Below are 18,315 nucleotides of genomic sequence, written 5' to 3'. Positions count from 1 at the left end.
AGCAAAACAAGTCCCAAATTTCAGCTGTGCTAAAAGATGGCTCATTCAATTGCAAAACTTCAAAGCCTTTATCCTCGATACAGCTTCTGTAAATTTGTCAGTCTTTTAAATGAATGCTCTTCAAAATTTACTTGGCTTCTTAAGTGTTATGACTGAGATTGAAATCTTATTCCATGTTTCTGCTCTACGTGGAATGGAACTCAAGCTCAATATTGTTTTGCTGTGCTAACCAGTTGAATGTTCGATTGGTGCTTCAATCTTCCTTGGATTTCAAATGCATGCCATCTTCTGGTGCTGTGGCTTAGTTGGTTAAAGCGCCTGTTTAGTAAACAGGAGATCCTGAGTTCGAATCTCAGCAGTGCCTTGTTTTCATCTCCTCACAAAGAAGCTTCCTATCTTAAAAATAGGTGTTTCACTTGCGACTGATAGTGCAATTGTGAGATTAAAAATCTCTTCTATCTAAGAGATTTAAAGGAAGAAAGATGGCTTCAAGCATGACAATGTAAAACCAGTTGATTTAGTTTTGAAATGCCTCCTTTCTATGCATCTCTAATCCATTTATCCAATGTATCTCACCTTTATGTCCTTTGGCTTAGTTGGTCAAAGAGCCTGTTTAGTAAACAGAAAATCTTGAATTTGAATGCCAGCAGTGCTATTCTTTCTTTATGTCAGTTTGGGGCTTCTTAACTCTCTAAGCAGGCTTTCTAATGTATCACACCTGTTTGTCCTTTGTCTTAGTTGGTCAAAGAGCCTGTTTAGTAAACAGAAAATCTTGAATTTGAATGCCAGCAGTGCTATTCTTTCTTTATGTCAGTTTGGGGCTTCTTAACTCTCTAAGCAGGCTTTCTAATGTATCACACCTGTTTGTCTTAGTTGGTCAAAGAGCCTGTTTAGTAAACAGAAAATCTTGAATTTGAATGCCAGCAGTGCTATTCTTTCTTTATGTCAGTTTGGGGCTTCTTAACTCTCTAAGCAGGCTTTCTAATGTATCACACCTGTTTGTCTTAGTTGGTCAAAGAGCCTGTTTAGTAAACAGAAAATCTTGAATTTGAATGCCAGCAGTCCTCTTCCTTCTTTATCTCAGTTTAGGGCTGTTTAACTCTCTAAGCAGGCTTTCTAATGTATCACACCTGATTGTCCTTTGTCTTATTTGGTCAAAGAGCCTATTTAGTAAATGGAAAATCTTGAATTTGAATGCCAGCAGTCCTTTTCCTTCTTTATCTCAGTTTAGGGCTGTTTAACTCTCTAAGCAGGCTTTTTAATGTTTCGCACGTGTTTGTCCTTTGGCTTAGTTGGTCAAAGAGCCTATTTAGTAAATGGAAAATCTTGATTTTGAATGTCAGCAGTGCTTTCTATTCTTCATCTCATTTTGTGGGTTTTTACCCCAAAAAGAGGACTTTTACTCTTGTTTGTCATCAAATATTAATTTCCCACAGCCCCAATATAGTGCAATTGAGAAAAAAAATTCTCTGCTGTTGAAACACTTTAAAAAGAATTAGAGGATATAATTTTCTTTACAGAATATAGGATGGCATTAAGCTTTACAAACTAAAACCAGTAGATTTACAGATCTGACTCTGCAAAGTTTGATAGCAGTACAGGAGTATTGTAAACTTTCATGCTTGAAGTGTCCACCGCTTGGGTTAAAAATTAAAACCAAACCATTCAACACGAAAGAAGAAGCAGCTTAATCCGACGAGGATGGGATTCAAAACCATGCATGCAGAGCACAATGGATTAGAAGTCCATCGCCTTAACCACTCGGCCACCTCGTCTACTTAGTGCCCGTGCGTTTAGGTGGGAAGATGTTGAGAGGGTTTTTACCAGTCAGTGTTTTTTCACTGAAGATTGTATGTTGGCTTTTTTCAGAGTTGCCTTATCTCATCAACTACAGTGCCTGTTGTTTGAAGTTAGCTTGGGGAAAACTCTATCAGAAATGAACCAGTGCTGAGGTTTTTAATATCAATTAGTCATAATTTTTCCTCCTTTTGGTTTTGCCATGGCATTTCTTCAATCTGTCTATTCTGTGTCATAACTTGGAAGCAAAACAAGTCCCAAATTTCAGCTGTGCTAAAAGATGGCTCATTCAATTGCAAAACTTCAAAGCCTTTATCCTCGATACAGCTTCTGTAAATTTGTCAGTCTTTTAAATGAATGCTCTTCAAAATTTACTTGGCTTCTTAAGTGTTATGACTGAGATTGAAATCTTATTCCATGTTTCTGCTCTACGTGGAATGGAACTCAAGCTCAATATTGTTTTGCTGCGCTAACCAGTTGAATGTTCGATTGGTTCTTCAATCTTCCTTGGATTTCAAATGCATGCCATCTTCTGGTGCTGTGGCTTAGTTCGTTAAAGCGCCTGTCTAGTAAACAGGAGATCCTGAGTTTGAATCTCAGCAGTGCCTTGTTTTCATCTCCTCACAAAGAAGCTTCCTATCTTAAAAATAGGTGTTTCACTTGCGACTGATAGTGCAATTGTGAGATTAAAAATCTCTTCTATCTAAGAGATATAAAGGAAGAAAGCTGGCGTCAAGCATGACAATGTAAAACCAGTTGATTTTGTTTTGAAATGCCTCCTTTCTATGCATCTCTAATCCGTTTATCCAATGTATCTCACCTTTATGTCCTTTGGCTTAGTTGGTCAAAGAGCCTGTTTAGTAAACAGAAAATCTTGAATTTGAATGCCAGCAGTGCTATTCTTTCTTTATGTCAGTTTGGGGCTTCTTAACTCTCTAAGCAGGCTTTCTAATGTATCACACCTGTTTGTCCTTTGTCTTAGTTGGTCAAAGAGCCTGTTTAGTAAACAGAAAATCTTGAATTTGAATGCCAGCAGTGCTATTCTTTCTTTATGTCAGTTTGGGGCTTCTTAACTCTCTAAGCAGGCTTTCTAATGTATCACACCTGTTTGTCCTTTGTCTTAGTTGGTCAAAGAGCCTGTTTAGTAAACAGAAAATCTTGAATTTGAATGCCAGCAGTGCTATTCTTTCTTTATGTCAGTTTGGGGCTTCTTAACTCTCTAAGCAGGCTTTCTAATGTATCACACCTGTTTGTCTTAGTTGGTCAAAGAGCCTGTTTAGTAAACAGAAAATCTTGAATTTGAATGCCAGCAGTCCTCTTCCTTCTTTATCTCAGTTTAGGGCTGTTTAACTCTCTAAGCAGGCTTTCTAATGTATCACACCTGATTGTCCTTTGTCTTAGTTGGTCAAAGAGCCTATTTAGTAAATGGAAAATCTTGAATTTGAATGCCAGCAGTCCTTTTCCTTCTTTATCTCAGTTTAGGGCTGTTTAACTCTCTAAGCAGGCTTTTTAATGTTTCGCACCTGTTTGTCCTTTGGCTTAGTTGGTCAAAGAGCCTATTTAGTAAATGGAAAATCTTGATTTTGAATGTCAGCAGTGCTTTCTATTCTTCATCTCATTTTGTGGGTTTTTACCCCAAAAAGAGGACTTTTACTCTTGTTTGTCATCAAATATTAATTTCCCACAGCCCTAATATAGTGCAATTGAGAAATAAAATTCTCTGCTGTTGAAACACTTTAAAAGGAATTAGAGGATATAATTTTCTTTACAGAATATAGGATGGCATTAAGCTTTACAAATTAAAACCAGTGGATTTACAGATCTGACTCTGCAAAGTTTGATAGCAGCACAGGAGTATTGTAAACTTTCATGCTTGAAGTGTCCACCGCTTGGGTTAAAAATGAAAACCAAACCATTCAACACGAAAGAAGAAGCAGATTAATCCGACGAGTTTGGGATTCAAACCCATGCATGCAGAGCACAATGGATTAGCAGTCCATCGCCTTTACCACTCGGCCACCTCGTCTACATAGTGCCCGTGCGTTTAGGTGGGAAGATGTTGAGAGGGTTTTTACCAGTCAGTGTTTTTTCACTGAAGATTGTATGTTGGCTTTTGTCAGAGTTGCCTTATCTCGTCAACTACAGTGCCTGTTGTTTGAAGTTAGCTTGGGGAAAACTCTATCAGAAATGAACGAGTGCTGAGGTTTTTAATATCAATTAGTCATAATTTTTCCTCCTTTTGGTTTTGCCATGGCATTTCTTCAATCTGTCTATTCTGTGTCATAACTTGGAAGCAAAACAAGTCCCAAATTTCAGCTGTGCTAAAAGATGGCTCATTCAATTGCAAAACTTCAAAGCCTTTATCCTCGATACAGCTTCTGTAAATTTGTCAGTCTTTTAAATGAATGCTCTTCAAAATTTATTTGGCTTCTTAAGTGTTATGACTGAGATTGAAATCTTATTCCATGTTTCTGCTCTACGTGGAATGGAACTCAAGCTCAATATTGTTTTGCTGCGCTAACCAGTTGAATGTTCGATTGGTGCTTCAATCTTCCTTGGATTTCAAATGCATGCCATCTTCTGGTGCTGTGGCTTAGTTGGTTAAAGCGCCTGTCTAGTAAACAGGAGATCCTGAGTTCGACTCTCAGCAGTGCCTTGTTTTCATCTCCTCACAAAGAAGCTTCCTATCTTAAAAATATGTGTTTCACTTGTGACTGATAGTACAATTGTGAGATTAAAAATCTCTTCTATCTAAGAGATATAAAGGAAGAAAGATGGCGTCAAGCATGACAATGTAAAACCAGTTGATTTTGTTTTGAAATGCCTCCTTTCTATGCATCTCTAATCCGTTTATCCAATGTATCTCACCTTTATGTCCTTTGGCTTAGTTGGTCAAACAACCTGTTTAGTAAACAGAAAATCTTGAATTTGAATGCCAGCAGTGCTATTCTTTCTTTATGTCAGTTTGGGGCTTCTTAACTCTCTAAGCAGGCTTTCTAATGTATCACACCTGTTTGTCCTTTATCTTAGTTGGTCAAAGAGCCTGTTTAGTAAACAGAAAATCTTGAATTTGAATGCCAGCAGTGCTATTCTTTCTTTATGTCAGTTTGGGGCTTCTTAACTGTCTAAGCAGGCTTTCTAATGTACCACACCTGTTTGTCCTTTGTCTTAGTTGGTCAAAGAGCCTGTTTAGTAAACAGAAAATCTTGAATTTGAATGCCAGCAGTGCTATTCTTTCTTTATGTCAGTTTGGGGCTTCTTAACTCTCTAAGCAGGCTTTCTAATGTATCACACCTGTTTGTCCTTTGTCTTAGTTGGTCAAAGAGCCTATTTAGTAAACAGAAAATCTTGAATTTGAATGCCAGCAGTCCTCTTCCTTCTTTATCTCAGTTTAGGGCTGTTTAACTCTCTAAGCAGGCTTTCTAATGTATCACGCCTGATTGTCCTTTGTCTTAGTTGGTCAAAGAGCCTATTTAGTAAATGGAAAATCTTGAATTTGAATGCCAGCAGTCCTTTTCCTTCTTTATCTCAGTTTAGGGCTGTTTAACTCTCTAAGCAGGCTTTTTAATGTTTCGCACCTGTTTGTCCTTTGGCTTAGTTGGTCAAAGAGCCTATTTAGTAAATGGAAAATCTTGATTTTGAATGTCAGCAGTGCTTTCTATTCTTCATCTCATTTTGTGGGTTTTTACCCCAAAAAGAGGACTTTTACTCTTGTTTGTCATCAAATATTAATTTCCCACAGCCCTAATATAGTGCAATTGAGAAAAAAAATTCTCTGCTGTTGAAACACTTTAAAAAGAATTAGAGGATATAATTTTCTTTACAGAATATAGGATGGCATTAAGCTTTACAAATTAAAACCAGTAGATTTACAGATCTGACTCTGCAAAGTTTGATAGCAGTACAGGAGTATTGTAAACTTTCATGCTTGAAGTGTCCACCGCTTGGGTTAAAAATGAAAACCAAACCATTCAACACGAAAGAAGAAGCAGCTCAATCCGACGAGGATGAGATTCGAACCCATGCATGCAGAGGACAATGGATTAGCAGTCCATCGCCTTAACCACTCGGCCACCTCGTCTACATAGCACCTGTGCGTTTAGGTGGGAAGATGTTGAGAGGGTTTTTACCAGTCAGTGTTTTTTCACTGAAGATTGTATGTTGGCTTTTGTCAGAGTTGCCTTATCTCGTCAACTACAGTGCCTGCTGTTTGAAGTTAGCTTGGGGAAAACTCTATCAGAAATGAACGAGTGCTGAGCTTTTTAATATCAATTAGTCATAATTTTTCCTCCTTTTGGTTTTGCCATGGCATTTCTTCAATCTGTCTATTCTGTGTCATAACTTGGAAGCAAAACAAGTCCCAAATTTCAGCTGTGCTAAAAGATGGCTCATTCAATTGCAAAACTTCAAAGCCTTTGTCCTCGATACAGCTTCTGTAAATTTGTCAGTCTTTTAAATGAATGCTCTTCAAAATTTATTTGGCTTCTTAAGTGTTATGACTGAGATTGAAATCTTATTCCATGTTTCTGCTCTACGTGGAATGGAACTCAAGCTCAATATTGTTTTGCTGCGCTAACCAGTTGAATGTTCGATTGGTGCTTCAATCTTCCTTGGATTTCAAATGCATGCCATCTTCTGGTGCTGTTGCTTAGTTGGTTAAAGCGCCTGTCTAGTAAACAGGAGATCCTGAGTTCGACTCTCAGCAGTGCCTTGTTTTCATCTCCTCACAAAGAAGCTTCCTATCTTAAAAATAGGTGTTTCACTTGTGACTGATAGTACAATTGTGAGATTAAAAATCTCTTCTATCTAAGAGATATAAAGGAAGAAAGATGGCGTCAAGCATGACAATGTAAAACCAGTTGATTTTGTTTTGAAATGCCTCCTTTCTATGCATCTCTAATCCGTTTATCCAATGTATCTCACCTTTATGTCCTTTGCCTTAGTTGGTCAAAGAGCCTGTTTAGTAAACAGAAAATCTTGAATTTGAATGCCAGCAGTGCTATTCTTTCTTTATGTCAGTTTGGGGCTTCTTAACTCTCTAAGCAGGCTTTCTAATGTATCACACCTGTTTGTCCTTTATCTTAGTTGGTCAAAGAGCCTGTTTAGTAAACAGAAAATCTTGAATTTGAATGCCAGCAGTGCTATTCTTTCTTTATGTCAGTTTGGGGCTTCTTAACTCTCTAAGCAGGCTTTCTAATGTGTCACACCTGTTTGTCCTTTGTCTTAGTTGGTCAAAGAGCCTGTTTAGTAAACAGAAAATCTTGAATTTGAATGCCAGCAGTGCTATTCTTTCTTTATGTCAGTTTGAGGCTTCTTAACTCTCTAAGCAGGCTTTCTAATGTATCACACCTGTTTGTCCTTTGTCTTAGTTGGTCAAAGAGCCTGTTTAGTAAACAGAAAATCTTGAATTTGAATGCCAGCAGTCCTCTTCCTTCTTTATCTCAGTTTAGGGCTGTTTAACTCTCTAAGCAGGCTTTCTAATGTATCACACCTGTTTGTCCTTTGTCTTAGTTGGTCAAAGAGCCTATTTAGTAAACAGAAAATCTTGAATTTGAATGCCAGCAGTCCTCTTCCTTCTTTATCTCAGTTTAGGGCTGTTTAACTCTCTAAGCAGGCTTTCTAATGTATCACACCTGTTTGTCCTTTGGCTTAGTTGGTCAAAGAGCCTATTTAGTAAATGGAAAATCTTGATTTTGAATGTCAGCAGTGCTTTCTATTCTTCATCTCATTTTGTGGGTTTTTACCCCAAAAAGAGGACTTTTACTCTTGTTTGTCATCAAATATTAATTTCCCACAGCCCTAATATAGTGCAATTGAGAAAAAAAATTCTCTGCTGTTGAAACACTTTAAAAAGAATTAGAGGATATAATTTTCTTTACAGAATATAGGATGGCATTAAGCTTTACAAATTAAAACCAGTAGATTTACAGATCTGACTCTGCAAAGTTTGATAGCAGCACAGGAGTATTGTAAACTTTCATGCTTGAAGTGTCCACCGCTTGGGTTAAAAATGAAAACCAAACCATTCAACACGAAAGAAGAAGCAGCTTAATCCGACGAGGTTGGGATTCGAACCCATGCATGCAGAGCACAATGGATTAGCAGTCCATCGCCTTAACCACTCGGCCACCTCGTCTACATAGCACCTGTGGGTTTAGGTGGGAAGATGTTGAGAGGGTTTTTACCAGTCAGTGTTTTTTCACTGAAGATTGTATGTTGGCTTTTGTCAGAGTTGCCTTATCTCGTCAACTACAGTGCCTGTTGTTTGAAGTTAGCTTGGGGAAAACTCTATCAGAAATGAACCAGTGCTGAGGTTTTTAATATCAATTAGTCATAATTTTTCCTCCTTTTGGTTTTGCCATGGCATTTCTTCAATCTGTCTATTCTGTGTCATAACTTGGAAGCAAAACAAGTCCCAAATTTCAGCTGTGCTAAAAGATGGCTCATTCAATTGCAAAACTTCAAAGCCTTTATCCTCGATACAGCTTCTGTAAATTTGTCAGTCTTTTAAATGAATGCTCTTCAAAATTTACTTGGCTTCTTAAGTGTTATGACTGAGATTGAAATCTTATTCCATGTTTCTGCTCTACGTGGAATGGAACTCAAGCTCAATATTGTTTTGCTGTGCTAACCAGTTGAATGTTCGATTGGTGCTTCAATCTTCCTTGGATTTCAAATGCATGCCATCTTCTGGTGCTGTGGCTTAGTTGGTTAAAGCGCCTGTTTAGTAAACAGGAGATCCTGAGTTCGAATCTCAGCAGTGCCTTGTTTTCATCTCCTCACAAAGAAGCTTCCTATCTTAAAAATAGGTGTTTCACTTGCGACTGATAGTGCAATTGTGAGATTAAAAATCTCTTCTATCTAAGAGATTTAAAGGAAGAAAGATGGCTTCAAGCATGACAATGTAAAACCAGTTGATTTAGTTTTGAAATGCCTCCTTTCTATGCATCTCTAATCCATTTATCCAATGTATCTCACCTTTATGTCCTTTGGCTTAGTTGGTCAAAGAGCCTGTTTAGTAAACAGAAAATCTTGAATTTGAATGCCAGCAGTGCTATTCTTTCTTTATGTCAGTTTGGGGCTTCTTAACTCTCTAAGCAGGCTTTCTAATGTATCACACCTGTTTGTCCTTTGTCTTAGTTGGTCAAAGAGCCTGTTTAGTAAACAGAAAATCTTGAATTTGAATGCCAGCAGTGCTATTCTTTCTTTATGTCAGTTTGGGGCTTCTTAACTCTCTAAGCAGGCTTTCTAATGTATCACACCTGTTTGTCTTAGTTGGTCAAAGAGCCTGTTTAGTAAACAGAAAATCTTGAATTTGAATGCCAGCAGTGCTATTCTTTCTTTATGTCAGTTTGGGGCTTCTTAACTCTCTAAGCAGGCTTTCTAATGTATCACACCTGTTTGTCTTAGTTGGTCAAAGAGCCTGTTTAGTAAACAGAAAATCTTGAATTTGAATGCCAGCAGTCCTCTTCCTTCTTTATCTCAGTTTAGGGCTGTTTAACTCTCTAAGCAGGCTTTCTAATGTATCACACCTGATTGTCCTTTGTCTTATTTGGTCAAAGAGCCTATTTAGTAAATGGAAAATCTTGAATTTGAATGCCAGCAGTCCTTTTCCTTCTTTATCTCAGTTTAGGGCTGTTTAACTCTCTAAGCAGGCTTTTTAATGTTTCGCACGTGTTTGTCCTTTGGCTTAGTTGGTCAAAGAGCCTATTTAGTAAATGGAAAATCTTGATTTTGAATGTCAGCAGTGCTTTCTATTCTTCATCTCATTTTGTGGGTTTTTACCCCAAAAAGAGGACTTTTACTCTTGTTTGTCATCAAATATTAATTTCCCACAGCCCCAATATAGTGCAATTGAGAAAAAAAATTCTCTGCTGTTGAAACACTTTAAAAAGAATTAGAGGATATAATTTTCTTTACAGAATATAGGATGGCATTAAGCTTTACAAACTAAAACCAGTAGATTTACAGATCTGACTCTGCAAAGTTTGATAGCAGTACAGGAGTATTGTAAACTTTCATGCTTGAAGTGTCCACCGCTTGGGTTAAAAATTAAAACCAAACCATTCAACACGAAAGAAGAAGCAGCTTAATCCGACGAGGATGGGATTCAAAACCATGCATGCAGAGCACAATGGATTAGAAGTCCATCGCCTTAACCACTCGGCCACCTCGTCTACATAGCACTTGTGCGTTTAGGTGGGAAGATGTTGAGAGGGTTTTTACCAGTCAGTGTTTTTTCACTGAAGATTGTATGTTGGCTTTTGTCAGAGTTGCCTTATCTCGTCAACTACAGTGCCTGTTGTTTGAAGTTAGCTTGGGGAAAACTCTATCAGAAATGAACCAGTGCTGAGGTTTTTAATATCAATTAGTCATAATTTTTCCTCCTTTTGGTTTTGCCATGGCATTTCTTCAATCTGTCTATTCTGTGTCATAACTTGGAAGCAAAACAAGTCCCAAATTTCAGCTGTGCTAAAAGATGGCTCATTCAATTGCAAAACTTCAAAGCCTTTGTCCTCGATACAGCTTCTGTAAATTTGTCAGTCTTTTAAATGAATGCTCTTCAAAATTTATTTGGCTTCTTAAGTGTTATGACTGAGATTGAAATCTTATTCCATGTTTCTGCTCTACGTGGAATGGAACTCAAGCTCAATATTGTTTTGCTGCGCTAACCAGTTGAATGTTCGATTGGTGCTTCAATCTTCCTTGGATTTCAAATGCATGCCATCTTCTGGTGCTGTGGCTTAGTTGGTTAAAGCGCCTGTCTAGTAAACAGGAGATCCTGAGTTCGAATCTCAGCAGTGCCTTGTTTTCATCTCCTCACAAAGAAGCTTCCTATCTTAAAAATAGGTGTTTCACTTATGACTGATAGTGCAATTGTGAGATTAAAAATCTCTTCTATCTAAGAGATATAAAGGAAGAAAGATGGCGTCAAGCATGACAATGTAAAACCAGTTGATTTAGTTTTGAAATGCCTCCTATCTATGCATCTCTAATCCGTTTATCCAATGTATCTCACCTTTATGTCCTTTGGCTTAGTTGGTCAAAGAGCCTGTTTAGTAAACAGAAAATCTTGAATTTGAATGCCAGCAGTGCTATTCTTTCTTTATGTCAGTTTGGGGCTTCTTAACTCTCTAAGCAGGCTTTCTAATGTATCACACCTGTTTGTCTTAGTTGGTCAAAGAGCCTGTTTAGTAAACAGAAAATCTTGAATTTGAATTTGAATGCCAGCAGTCCTCTTCCTTCTTTATCTCAGTTTAGGGCTGTTTAACTCTCTAAGCAGGCTTTCTAATGTATCACACCTGTTTGTCCTTTGTCTTAGTTGGTCAAAGAGCCTATTTAGTAAATGGAAAATCTTGAATTTGAATGCCAGCAGTCCTTTTCCTTCTTTATCTCAGTTTAGGGCTGTTTAACTCTCTAAGCAGGCTTTTTAATGTTTCGCACCTGTTTGTCCTTTGGCTTAGTTGGTCAAAGAGCCTATTTAGTAAATGGAAAATCTTGATTTTGAATGTCAGCAGTGCTTTCTATTCTTCATCTCATTTTGTGGGTTTTTACCCCAAAAAGAGGACTTTTACTCTTGTTTGTCATCAAATATTAATTTCCCACAGCCCTAATATAGTGCAATTGAGAAAAAAAATTCTCTGCTGTTGAAACACTTTAAAAAGAATTAGAGGATATAATTTCTTTACAGAATATAGGATGGCATTAAGCTTTACAAATTAAAACCAGTAGATTTACAGATCTGACTCTGCAAAGTTTGATAGCAGCACAGGAGTATTGTAAACTTTCATGCTTGAAGTGTCCACCGCTTGGGTTAAAAATGAAAACCAAACCATTCAACACGAAAGAAGAAGCAGCTTAATCTGACGGAAGATGGGATTCGAACCCATGCATACAGAGCACAATGGATTAGCAGTCCATCGCCTTAACCACTCGGCCACCTCTTCTACATAGCACCCGTGCGTTTAGGTGGGAAGATGTTGAGAGGGTTTTTTCCAGTCAGTGTTTTTTCACTGAAGATTGTATGTTGGCTTTTGTCAGAGTTGCCTTATCTCGTCAACTACAGTGCCTGTTGTTTGAAGTTAGCTTGGGGAAAACTGTATCAGAAATGAACCAGTGCTGAGGTTTTTAATATCAATTAGTCATAATTTTTCCTCCTTTTGGTTTTGCCATGGCATTTCTTCAATCTGTCTATTCTGTGTCATAACTTGGAAGCAAAACAAGTCCCAAATTTCAGCTGTGCTAAAAGATGGCTCATTCAATTGCAAAACTTCAAAGCCTTTGTCCTCGATACAGCTTCTGTAAATTTGTCAGTCTTTTAAATGAATGCTCTTCAAAATTTATTTGGCTTCTTAAGTGTTATGACTGAGATTGAAATCTTATTCCATGTTTCTGCTCTACGTGGAATGGAACTCAAGCTCAATATTGTTTTGCTGCGCTAACCAGTTGAATGTTCGATTGGTGCTTCAATCTTCCTTGGATTTCAAACGCATGCCATCTTCTGGTGCTGTGGCTTAGTTGGTTAAAGTGCCTGTCTAGTAAACAGAAGATCCTGAGTTCAAATCTCAGCAGTGCCTTGTTTTCATCTCCTCACAAAGAAGCTTCCTATCTTAAAAATAGGTGTTTCACTTGTGACTGATAGTGCAATTGTGAGATTAAAAATCTCTTCTATCTAAGAGATATAAAGGAAGAAAGATGGCGTCAAGCATGACAATGTAAAACCAGTTGATTTAGTTTTGAAATGCCTCCTATCTATGCATCTCTAATCCGTTTATCCAATGTATCTCACCTTTATGTCCTTTGGCTTAGTTGGTCAAAGAGCCTGTTTAGTAAACAGAAAATCTTGAATTTGAATGCCAGCAGTGCTATTCTTTCTTTATGTCAGTTTGGGGCTTCTTAACTCTCTAAGCAGGCTTTCTAATGTATCACACCTGTTTGTCTTAGTTGGTCAAAGAGCCTGTTTAGTAAACAGAAAATCTTGAATTTGAATGCCAGCAGTCCTCTTCCTTCTTTATCTCAGTTTAGGGCTGTTTAACTCTCTAAGCAGGCTTTCTAATGTATCACACCTGTTTGTCCTTTGTCTTAGTTGGTCAAAGAGCCTATTTAGTAAATGGAAAATCTTGAATTTGAATGCCAGCAGTCCTTTTCCTTTTTTATCTCAGTTTAGGGCTGTTTAACTCTCTAAGCAGGCTTTTTAATGTTTCGCACCTGTTTGTCCTTTGGCTTAGTTGGTCAAAGAGCCTATTTAGTAAATGGAAAATCTTGATTTTGAATGTCAGCAGTGCTTTCTATTCTTCATCTCATTTTGTGGGTTTTTACCCCAAAAAGAGGACTTTTACTCTTGTTTGTCATCAAATATTAATTTCCCACAGCCCTAATATAGCGCAATTGAGAAAAAAAATTCTCTGCTGTTGAAACACTTTAAAAAGAATTAGAGGATATAATTTTCTTTACAGAATATAGGATGGCATTAAGCTTTACAAATTAAAACCAGTAGATTTACAGATCTGACTCTGCAAAGTTTGATAGCAGCACAGGAGTATTGTAAACTTTCATGCTTGAAGTGTCCACCGCTTGGGTTAAAAATGAAAACCAAACCATTCAACACGAAAGAAGAAGCAGCTTAATCTGACGAGGATGGGATTCAAACCCATGCATACAGATAACAATGGATTAGCAGTCCATCGCCTTAACCACTCGGCCACCTCGTCTACATAGCACCTGTGCGTTTAGGTGGGAAGATGTTGAGAGGGTTTTTTCCAGTCAGTGTTTTTTCACTGAAGATTGTATGTTGGCTTTTGTCAGAGTTGCCTTATCTCGTCAACTACAGTGCCTGTTGTTTGAAGTTAGCTTGGGGAAAACTCTATCAGAAATGAACCAGTGCTGAGGTTTTTAATATCAATTAGTCATAATTTTTCCTCCTTTTGGTTTTGCCATGGCATTTCTTCAATCTGTCTATTCTGTGTCATAACTTGGAAGCAAAACAAGTCCCAAATTTCAGCTGTGCTAAAAGATGGCTCATTCAATTAATAACTTCAAAGCCTTTGTCCTCGATACAGCTTCTGTAAATTTGTCAGTCTTTTAAATGAATGCTCTTCAAAATTTTCTTGGCTTCTTAAGTGTTATGACTGAGATTGAAATCTTATTCCATGTTTCTGCTCTACGTGGAATGGAACTCAAGCTCAATATTGTTTTGCTGCGCTAACCAGTTGAATGTTCGATTGGTGCTTCAATCTTCCTTGGATTTCAAATGCATGCCATCTTCTGGTGCTGTGGCTTAGTTGGTTAAAGCGCCTGTCTAGTAAACAGGAGATCCTGAGTTCGAATCTCAGCAGTGCCTTGTTTTCATCTCCTCACAAAGAAGCTTCCTATCTTAAAAATAGGTGTTTCACTTGTGACTGATAGTGCAATTGTGAGATTAAAAATCTCTTCTATCTTAGAGATATAAAGGAAGAAAGATGGCGTCAAGCATGACAATGTAAAACCAGTTGATTTAGTTTTGAAATGCCTCCTATCTATGCATCTCTAATCCGTTTATCCAATGTATCTCACCTTTATGTCCTTTGGCTTAGTTGGTCAAAGAGCCTGTTTAGTAAACAGAAAATCTTGAATTTGAATGCCAGCAGTGCTATTCTTTCTTTATGTCAGTTTGGGGCTTCTTAACTCTCTAAGCAGGCTTTCTAATGTATCACACCTGTTTGTCTTAGTTGGTCAAAGAGCCTGTTTAGTAAACAGAAAATCTTGAATTTGAATGCCAGCAGTCCTCTTCCTTCTTTATCTCAGTTTAGGGCTGTTTAACTCTCTAAGCAGGCTTTCTAATGTATCACACCTGATTGTCCTTTGTCTTAGTTGGTCAAAGAGCCTATTTAGTAAATGGAAAATCTTGAATTTGAATGCCAGCAGTCCTTTTCCTTCTTTATCTCAGTTTAGGGCTGTTTAACTCTCTAAGCAGGCTTTCTAATGTATCACACCTGTTTGTCCTTTGTCTTAGTTGGTCAAAGAGCCTATTTAGTAAATGGAAAATCTTGAATTTGAATGCCAGCAGTCCTTTTCCTTCTTTATCTCAGTTTAGGGCTGTTTAACTCTCTAAGCAGGCTTTTTAATGTTTCGCACCTGTTTGTCCTTTGGCTTAGTTGGTCAAAGAGCCTATTTAGTAAATGGAAAATCTTGATTTTGAATGTCAGCAGTGCTTTCTATTCTTCATCTCATTTTGTGGGTTTTTACCCCAAAAAGAGGACTTTTACTCTTGTTTGTCATCAAATATTAATTTCCCACAGCCCTAATATAGTGCAATTGAGAAAAAAAATTCTCTGCTGTTGAAACACTTTAAAAAGAATTAGAGGATATAATTTTCTTTACAGAATATAGGATGGCATTAAGCTTTACAAATTAAAACCAGTAGATTTACAGATCTGACTCTGCAAAGTTTGATAGCAGCACAGGAGTATTGTAAACTTTCATGCTTGAAGTGTCCACCGCTTGGGTTAAAAATGAAAACCAAACCATTCAACACGAAAGAAGAAGCAGCTTAATCCGACGAGGATGGGATTCGAACCCATGCATGCAGAGCACAATGGATTAGCAGTCCATCGCCTTAACCACTCGGCCACCTCTTCTACATAGCACCTGTGCGTTTAGGTGGGAAGATGTTGAGAGGGTTTTTACCAGTCAGTGTTTTTTCACTGAAGATTGTATGTTGGCTTTTGTCAGAGTTGCCTTATCTCGTCAACTACAGTGCCTGTTGTTTGAAGTTAGCTTGGGGAAAACTCTATCAGAAATGAACCAGTGCTGAGGTTTTTAATATCAATTAGTCATAATTTTTCCTCCTTTTGGTTTTGCCATGGCATTTCTTCAATCTGTCTATTCTGTGTCATAACTTGGAAGCAAAACAAGTCCCAAATTTCAGCTGTGCTAAAAGATGGCTCATTCAATTGCAAAACTTCAAAGCCTTTGTCCTCGATACAGCTTCTGTAAATTTGTCAGTCTTTTAAATGAATGCTGTTCAAAATTTATTTGGCTTCTTAAGTGTTATGACTGAGATTGAAATCTTATTCCATGTTTCTGCTCTACGTGGAATGGAACTCAAGCTCAATATTGTTTTGCTGCGCTAACCAGTTGAATGTTCGATTGGTGCTTCAATCTTCCTTGGATTTCAAATGCATGCCATCTTCTGGTGCTGTGGCTTAGTTGGTTAAAGCGCCTGTCTAGTAAACAGGAGATCCTGAGTTTGAATCTCAGCAGTGCCTTGTTTTCATCTCCTCACAAAGAAGCTTCCTATCTTAAAAATAGGTGTTTCACTTGTGACTGATAGTGCAATTGTGAGATTAAAAATCTCTTCTATCTAAGAGATATAAAGGAAGAAAGATGGCGTCAAGCATGACAATGTAAAACCAGTTGATTTAGTTTTGAAATGCCTCCTATCTATGCATCTCTAATCCGTTTATCCAATGTATCTCACCTTTATGTCCTTTGGCTTAGTTGGTCAAAGAGCCTGTTTAGTAAACAGAAAATCTTGAATTTGAATGCCAGCAGTGCTATTCTTTCTTTATGTCAGTTTGGGGCTTCTTAACTCTCTAAGCAGGCTTTCTAATGTATCACACCTGTTTGTCTTAGTTGGTCAAAGAGCCTGTTTAGTAAACAGAAAATCTTGAATTTGAATGCCAGCAGTCCTCTTCCTTCTTTATCTCAGTTTAGGGCTGTTTAACTCTCTAAGCAGGCTTTCTAATGTATCACACCTGATTGTCCTTTTTCTTAGTTGGTCAAAGAGCCTATTTAGTAAATGGAAAATCTTGAATTTGAATGCCAGCAGTCCTTTTCCTTCTTTATCTCAGTTTAGGGCTGTTTAACTCTCTAAGCAGGCTTTCTAATGTATCACACCTGTTTGTCCTTTGTCTTAGTTGGTCAAAGAGCCTATTTAGTAAATGGAAAATCTTGAATTTGAATGCCAGCAGTCCTTTTCCTTCTTTATCTCAGTTTAGGGCTGTTTAACTCTCTAAGCAGGCTTTTTAATGTTTCGCACCTGTTTGTCCTTTGGCTTAGTTGGTCAAAGAGCCTATTTAGTAAATGGAAAATCCTGATTTTGAATGTCAGCAGTGCTTTCTATTCTTCATCTCATTTTGTGGGTTTTTACCCCAAAAAGAGGACTTTTACTCTTGTTTGTCATCAAATATTAATTTCCCACAGCCCTAATATAGTGCAATTGAGAAAAAAAATTCTCTGCTGTTGAAACACTTTAAAAAGAATTAGAGGATATAATTTTCTTTACAGAATATAGGATGGCATTAAGCTTTACAAATTAAAACCAGTAGATTTACAGATCTGACTCTGCAAAGTTTGATAGCAGCACAGGAGTATTGTAAACTTTCATGCTTGAAGTGTCCACCGCTTGGGTTAAAAATGAAAACCAAACCATTCAACACGAAAGAAGAAGCAGCTTAATCCGACGAGGATGGGATTCGAACCCATGCATGCAGAGCACAATGGATTAGCAGTCCATCGCCTTAACCACTCGGCCACCTCTTCTACATAGCACCTGTGCGTTTAGGTGGGAAGATGTTGAGAGGGTTTTTACCAGTCAGTGTTTTTTCACTGAAGATTGTATGTTGGCTTTTGTCAGAGTTGCCTTATCTCGTCAACTACAGTGCCTGTTGTTTGAAGTTAGCTTGGGGAAAACTCTATCAGAAATGAACCAGTGCTGAGGTTTTTAATATCAATTAGTCATAATTTTTCCTCCTTTTGGTTTTGCCATGGCATTTCTTCAATCTGTCTATTCTGTGTCATAACTTGGAAGCAAAACAAGTCCCAAATTTCAGCTGTGCTAAAAGATGGCTCATTCAATTGCAAAACTTCAAAGCCTTTGTCCTCGATACAGCTTCTGTAAATTTGTCAGTCTTTTAAATGAATGCTGTTCAAAATTTATTTGGCTTCTTAAGTGTTATGACTGAGATTGAAATCTTATTCCATGTTTCTGCTCTACGTGGAATGGAACTCAAGCTCAATATTGTTTTGCTGCGCTAACCAGTTGAATGTTCGATTGGTGCTTCAATCTTCCTTGGATTTCAAATGCATGCCATCTTCTGGTGCTGTGGCTTAGTTGGTTAAAGCGCCTGTCTAGTAAACAGGAGATCCTGAGTTTGAATCTCAGCAGTGCCTTGTTTTCATCTCCTCACAAAGAAGCTTCCTATCTTAAAAATAGGTGTTTCACTTGTGACTGATAGTGCAATTGTGAGATTAAAAATCTCTTCTATCTAAGAGATATAAAGGAAGAAAGATGGCGTCAAGCATGACTATGTAAAACCAGTTGATTTAGTTTTGAAATGCCTCCTATCTATGCATCTCTAATCCGTTTATCCAATGTATCTCACCTTTATGTCCTTTGGCTTAGTTGGTCAAAGAGCCTGTTTAGTAAACAGAAAATCTTGAATTTGAATGCCAGCAGTGCTATTCTTTCTTTATGTCAGTTTGGGGCTTCTTAACTCTCTAAGCAGGCTTTCTAATGTATCACACCTGTTTGTCTTA

General features: G+C 37.7%; 5 non-coding genes across 5 annotated transcripts; 2 read left to right on the top strand and 3 right to left on the bottom strand.

Moving 5' to 3' along the window:
- Positions 1–1,693: 1,693 nt before the first annotated feature.
- TRNAR-UCU (transfer RNA arginine (anticodon UCU)) lies at positions 1,694–1,775 on the bottom strand. The gene has a single exon. It is a non-coding gene; the product is annotated as a tRNA-Arg (tRNA).
- Positions 1,776–7,851: 6,076 nt separating this feature from the next.
- On the bottom strand, positions 7,852–7,933 carry TRNAS-GCU (transfer RNA serine (anticodon GCU)). Its single transcript has one exon. It is a non-coding gene; the product is annotated as a tRNA-Ser (tRNA).
- A 1,959-nt stretch (positions 7,934–9,892) lies between these two features.
- TRNAR-UCU (transfer RNA arginine (anticodon UCU)) lies at positions 9,893–9,974 on the bottom strand. Its single transcript has one exon. It is a non-coding gene; the product is annotated as a tRNA-Arg (tRNA).
- Positions 9,975–10,530: 556 nt separating this feature from the next.
- On the top strand, positions 10,531–10,604 carry TRNAT-AGU (transfer RNA threonine (anticodon AGU)). The gene has a single exon. It is a non-coding gene; the product is annotated as a tRNA-Thr (tRNA).
- Positions 10,605–14,063: 3,459 nt separating this feature from the next.
- TRNAT-AGU (transfer RNA threonine (anticodon AGU)) lies at positions 14,064–14,137 on the top strand. The gene has a single exon. It is a non-coding gene; the product is annotated as a tRNA-Thr (tRNA).
- Positions 14,138–18,315: the final 4,178 nt, after the last annotated feature.

Source organism: Dendrobates tinctorius, unplaced genomic scaffold, assembly GCF_039654945.1.
Source record: "Dendrobates tinctorius isolate UK_male_01 unplaced genomic scaffold, ASM3965494v1 ptg000254l, whole genome shotgun sequence".
NCBI classification, from domain to species: Eukaryota; Metazoa; Chordata; class Amphibia; order Anura; family Dendrobatidae; genus Dendrobates; species Dendrobates tinctorius.
This window is presented reverse-complemented; position numbering and strand designations above follow the sequence as displayed.